This window comes from Mauremys reevesii, unplaced genomic scaffold (genome assembly GCF_016161935.1).
Source record: "Mauremys reevesii isolate NIE-2019 unplaced genomic scaffold, ASM1616193v1 Contig62, whole genome shotgun sequence".
Classification (NCBI taxonomy): Eukaryota; Metazoa; Chordata; order Testudines; family Geoemydidae; genus Mauremys; species Mauremys reevesii.
The window spans coordinates 24,863-31,241 of NW_024100876.1; the positions used below are offsets into that span (position 1 = coordinate 24,863).

The 6,379-nt window shown below is 46.1% G+C and overlaps 1 non-coding gene across 1 annotated transcript; it reads left to right on the plus strand.

Annotated features, from left to right (window-relative positions):
* The first annotated feature begins 2,233 nt into the window (after positions 1 to 2,233).
* On the plus strand, positions 2,234 to 2,307 carry TRNAT-AGU. The gene has a single exon. It is a non-coding gene; the product is annotated as a tRNA-Thr (tRNA).
* The last annotated feature ends 4,072 nt before the right edge of the window (positions 2,308 to 6,379 follow it).

The window sequence follows — 6,379 nt, forward strand, 5'->3', positions numbered from 1 at the left end:
GATAGAAAGAGGAGAGGACACTTGAAGTGGATTCAACATACCAGGAGACAGGCGGTGCACCGTGCTGAACCGTATGCTGGCAGCATGGCGTCTGCCGTAGCTTTCACGGAGGGAGGAGTGGCGGCACATACCCAGAAACACCTGTGAGAATATTTTTGCCCCAACATGCACTGGGAGCTTAACCCACAATTCCAATGGGTGGCAGAGACTGCAGGAACTGTGGGATAGCAACCACAGTGCTACACTCCACCTCTCGATGCTAGCCTCGGTACTGTGGACGCACTCCCCCGAATTCACGTGCTTTAGTGGGGACACATAACATTGAATGGATGAACTCAATTCAGGAAATTTGAATAAAATAACTTTGGGGCACTTTGGCGGCGGGTCCCAGAGTGGAAGGACCCCCCACCACTGAATTGCTGATATTTTCTGTCTTATTCTCTATCCTTTTCTTAATGATTCTCAAGAGTCTCTTTGCTTTTTTGACCGTCGTTGCACACTGAGTGGATGTTCTCAGAGAACTATCGCAGTGACTCCAAAATCCCTCTTGAGTGGCAACAGCTATTTTTGGCCTCGTCATTTTATATGTATAGTTGGGATTATATTTTCCAATGTGCATCACTTTGCATTTATCAACAAATCTGCCATTTTGTTGCCCTTTCACCCAGTTTTGTGAGCTCTTTTGTAACTCTTTGCAGGCTGCTTTGGACTTAACTTTCCTGAGTAGTTTTGGATCATCTGCAAATTTAGCCACCTCGTTGTTTACCCCTTTTTCCAGATCATTTATGGATATGTTGAATAGCACTTGTCCCAGACCCCTGAAATCACCGCTATTGACCTCTCTGCATTTTGAAAACTCACCATTTATTCCCACCTTGTAACCAGTTATTTACCAATGAGAGGACCTTCCCTCTCATCCCATGGGAGTGTAATAGAGCAGAACAGGGCTTACTTGGGAGGGGGAGTGAATTGAGAATATATCGGGGTTGTGCACATTTACTGTCCTGGTGAAAAAGTGTGTCTGATACTCAGTCTCTGCTGCTCCTGCCGGCTGTGACTGCTGAGGACATTTTCCTTCTCTACTCCAGGGTCTCTCCTCTGCTGATTCTCAGCAAGTCAGGCCGCTCTGCAGACTATGGCAGAGCAGTTTGGTAATAGGCTGCAGGACTCACCACGTAAGAATGTAGCTGCTGTAGCACCTTGACTGTCCATGGGCCAAATCCTGCAGCCCTGGATAACCTCCCACTGCTGGTGATGGGAACTGAGCCTTTGTAACTAGCTGCTGGTACCTGCGGTCTCAGCTACGGATTAAACTGGGGGCAAACACAGCTTCATCCAAAGCAGTGAAGGATGTAAGTGAAAGAGCAAAACTGGCCATCCGGGAAGCTGGAAGGGAGAAGAGGAAAAACTCCCTAAAGTGCTGGGAGCAGCCCTGAGAAAAGGGAGTATCAGAGGGGTAGCCGTGTTAGTCCGGATCTGTAAAAGCAGCAAAGAGCATCCAACAAAGTGGGTATTCACCCACAAAAGCTCATGCTCCAGAACATCTGTTAGTCTATAAGGTACCACAGTGCTTTTTGAGAAAAGGAAGTTTGTCAGTGAGATCAGTAGCAATAACTATGAAATGATGGAGTGATTTCTCCTCTGTGCCAACAGGGTTGAATTGTGTTATTTTACTGTTAGAATAAGTTTGAAAATATCCTGTTCTAATTTCAGGATGGGTCTGTAACCATAATCAGTCTCTGTGGGAAGAGCTAGCTAAAGAGCCTTCCTACTCACCAGGAGATCCTGGCTTGGCCTGACAGTTCCTCCTTGCAGAACCTGGCTTTTCTGTCAGGCTCCTTTTTTGTATCTCTTCTCATACAAAGAAAAGACCTCACTGCACAGTCCTTGTAAGTGCTTGTTCAAGACACAGAGACCCTTCCTTGCAGCTAAGTCTTGGAAAGTGTTGAATGGTAAGTCTGGAGCTGATGGAAAGGTTACCATGACTCAGAGTTGAGCTGAAGCTGCTGTGACTGAAACACAGAGCACTAATCAGTACCTGATCACAGCAGCTTGTGGGAGAAGTGCATGTTAGAAGCCCCCTGTCAGCTCATCTGTGGCTTTCCATGCACAGAGAGCCAGACAGCAAAAAGTCTGCAAGTCTTGAAGGAAATGGGGAATGTCTGTACTTTGGAATTTGAAGGTGTAGTCGTGGACCATCAAGTGTAGTGGTTGCAAATGCTCCCTTAGGGAAGGCACCATGGCTTAGCTGGCTAAAGCACCTGTCTAGTAAACAGGAGATCGTGGGTTCAACTCCCAGTGGTGCCCTGCCTCTATAGCTTTCATCTCTTTTGCTCACATTTTCCTGTGTCTTTCTAGGAAACAGAAGAGACCTCCCTTGGCAATCCAAGTAATTGCTTGCTAAGGAAAAGGCTTCTTTGCAGAGAAGCATTGGAGAGAATCAAGTCACCAGCCTGCAGTTGATGAAAAGGCCATTGCGTAGGCAAGGAGGTTGCTTAGACTGCAATTGCTGTGACACGAGAGCCTGTGTCATGCGCCCATGCAATTCGCTGGGAATATCTATGCACAGAGACCCTTCTAGAGGGTTCTCTGCAGGGCTTGCAGGAAATGGAGAATTACTGTCCTTTCACCTTTCATTTTATTGTTTTTGATGAAACACGGAGCAGTTAAGGGAGAAGTCCCAGTGAGTGGCACCATGGCAGAGCTTGCCAAGAGACCTGCTGGATAAAAAGCAGATCCAGCATACAGTCCTGCCTTGCTGAGCGTGCCTCCTCTTGTCACCTTTTGGTCGATCTTTTTTGTTAACGGAGAAGTCCGACTCTGGCTAGCCATACAAATGCTTGCAAAAGAAATGGGTCTTTTTGCTGACAAGTGTAGAAAAGAGGCATCGGATAAACATGGAAACAAGATCAAGGTCTCTGTAACTCATCTTGCAACTGCAGCTCTTGGAGCTACAAGGCACTAAGCACAATATTACCACGGCTAGTCATAGGAGAGTCTCTGTGTGGTGGGATCCGCGGGGTACAATCCCAAACTGTGGAACTGCTCTGTCCTCTTCTCTCTCCAGCCTGGGCTGTGTCTTACAATGCTGCACTAGTGACAAGCAGCAAAACCCCCTCCATGTGCTGTGATCACTCAGCCAACAACATGCAGCAATGCACCCAACTAAGTGGCATGAATGCTCTATAAGCCACTCCTCAATTATACACAGAGAGAGACACCAGCATATCTCCCCAGCCCTCAGCCTTGCACCTCAGAAATGTACCGTCTTACACTGCTCAAAACCTCTTGAAAAGTGCAAGCTCATTAATTAATTCGCCACTTCCTCAAAAAGAAAGTGAACATGCACTAGCCTTTTTAATCTGAGCAGCTTTCCCAAGCACTTTGGACAATTTCACAAGTAAGTATAAAACATTAAAATAAGTTTATTAACTACAGAAAGATAGATTGTAAGTGATTATAAGTGTTAGGCAGAGAGGTCAAAGTTAGTTACATAAATGAAAATAGAATCTCAGTGTCACATTCTATACCTTTGGGGGAGCGGCTGTAACCCCCATATTCCTCATTTTCATATAATCGTGATCTTACATATAAAGCATGACTTGTAAGGTATCGAGGAAAAGGATATGATCTGCTGAAAGTCATTTCTCTACCCATCTATGTATACCATTCATGCATATGAAGTTATGAGAATTGTGTAGTGTGGTTGTCATTATGCTGTAAGTTGGTGGAATCAGCCACCATCGGCATGAGGCTACACGAGGGGAATTGCTCAGCCTTGCTTGGAGAGACGCAGTGATGCTCACCTGACTCTGAAGAGGGCCACAAAGCCAATGGGGAAGGAAGGACATGATAAAAGGAGAGACATTCGCCATGCTTTATCTCTCTCTTCCACCTCCACCTACAGACACCACCACACCAAGCGACTGAAGAGCTGATCAAAGGGAGACCCCAGCTGAAAAGCAACCAGCCAGCCTGTGGTGAGAAACATCTAAGTTTATAAGGGCACTGAAAGGGTTAAGATCAGCTTAGAATGTGTTTTGCTTTTATTTCACGAAAACAGCGAGAAGTCCAGTGGCACCTTAAGGACTAAGAGATTTATTTGGGCATAAGCGTTCGTGGGTCAAAAACCCACTTCTTCAGATGCATGGAGTGAAAACTGCAGATACAGGCATAAATATATATTGGAACATGACATGAAAGGAGTTACCTTACAAGGGGAGAACCAGTGCTGAAGGCCAATTCAGTCAGGGTGGATGTGGTCCACTGCCAATAATTGATGGGGAGGTGTCAATACCAAGAGAGGGAAAATTGCTTTTGTAGTGAGCCAGCCACTCCCAGTCCCTATTCAAGCTCAAAGTAATGGTGTTAAGTTTGCAAATAAATTGTAACTCTGCAATTTCTCTTTGAAGTCTGTTTTTGAAGTTTTTTGAATGGCTACTTTTAAATGTTAATGAATGTGAATGTGTGAATGTGTTAGTGAATGTGTAAATGGATTCTTGCTTGTGCAAGTCCCATATGGTCTAGTGGTCAGGATTCCTGGTTTTTACCCAGGTGGCCTGGGTTCATTTTCTAGTGTGGGAACAGGCCAGAGATTTTGCTCAGAGGGGAGGCAGGAAATGAAAAGAATGGGGAGGGATCCTGCCAGCAGGGGAGTTGGACAGTGTTGGGAGGGGATCCCAGAAGGGGGGTGGGGGGCAGGTCTGAGAGGAGATCAGGGAAGGATCCCAGCTGTGTGGGAAGTTGACACTCTGGAGAGCACAGGCCTGGCATGGGAAGTGGGAAGAGTGACTCTGTCCTTCTAAACTCACCACTGGCAGACTCGGCAGGACTGGAAGAATTTTTGTTGGTAAATGTCAATTTCTGTGGAAACACACAACCCAATGGCAAAATATTTCCATCAATAATAATCAAAATTGACAGATGGGCAAAGTAAGAAACATGCTGCTTGAGAACGTGTCCTGTTCTAATCCTATAGGGTCCCTTCTGCCTTAGGCACCACCATGTGGGCGTTTCATTTCCCTCCCCATTTTCACACAGAGACACAATTTCCTTTGCATGGATCCATGAACAGCAAAACCGCCCTCTGTCTCTTGTCTGAGCCAGGGCATTCGATTCCATTGAAACCTTCTCTCCTGCAATGGCAATGGTCAGACAGAGGGGATGCGGCCACCTTCCTCCCTAGCCCCCCGGCAGTGAGATATTCCCTCTCCTCTTCATGCTACTGGTGTTATTCCATGAGTCATCAAGGATGGAATAAAAAGCTGAGTTTACTCCAGGGTGAGGAAAGAAAGGCGCCACCAACTCCATGAAAAATCTCAGTGCCCAGAGAAAACCTGCCCTGCTATTGGAATCACAGAGGTGCTGGCGATACGACGGGAAAAGGGACTGTCTGAATTGCCAAGGCAGGGAATGAACAATCTACAGCAACATCATCAACCACAGACACACTCTGATCATGCTCCAGCCAGTAGGAAAATGGACAGGAATTCTTGCTGTTCAGCCATGGCCACACATACAGAGCTGCACAGCAGTGAGTGTGCTGGGGAAGCTGGTCTGAGCAAACAATTGGAAATGACCTTTCAGTGAGAACAGAACCATAAGTGTAGAAAGGCCTGTGTGTTAAGTGGTTGTGGCTGAGGGCTTAGGGAGCTGGGTTATGACACCATAGGGGTCTTTCTGTGGAGGTTTGATTCTTGCCGGCAAGGCTGGTGTGTGGTGTCTTTCACACACCAGCCTTGCCTTGTTGTACTTTCAGTGTCAGATCACCCACAGTGCGCCAAGTCTAGACATATTTAGAGGCTAAGGACAAGTCAACATTTCAAACATTGAGTCTATGTCACTCAATTAATGGAGATGCTCTATGCCAGAGTTTCTCAAACTTCCTTTCACTACAACCCACTTCTGCCAAAAAAACTTATTACATGGTCCCTGGGAAGGGAGGTGGAAGGATGCCATATCTTATACTGACATGTGCCAACTTCTCATAAACTCAAGGCTGGATCTGTGGGAAGAACGTCTCCCTACAGAAGAGACTAACACAATAGGAACAGGGATTCTTTGTTCAATCTGCAACTCTGAATAAGACACAGTTCTTTAGTTCATAGCTCCAACACCTGGCAATTTGCTGACCAGGCCTATCTTAGCAAGCAAGGCTTTCTGTTTATCCAGCTTTCTCTTAGCTGATCACGATTTGCTAGGCCTCTGGTCCCTTGACCATACTCTGGACTTTGGCTCTGGAAAAGAGCTGGCACAATCCATAGACCAGGTTGTTATACAAAAGGCACATGGATTTTAACTCTTCACATTCAGTAATGGCAAAGTTCTTGGTTCAGAGTTGTAGCAGTGATGGAAGAAACTGCAAGTTCAAATCAAGTCT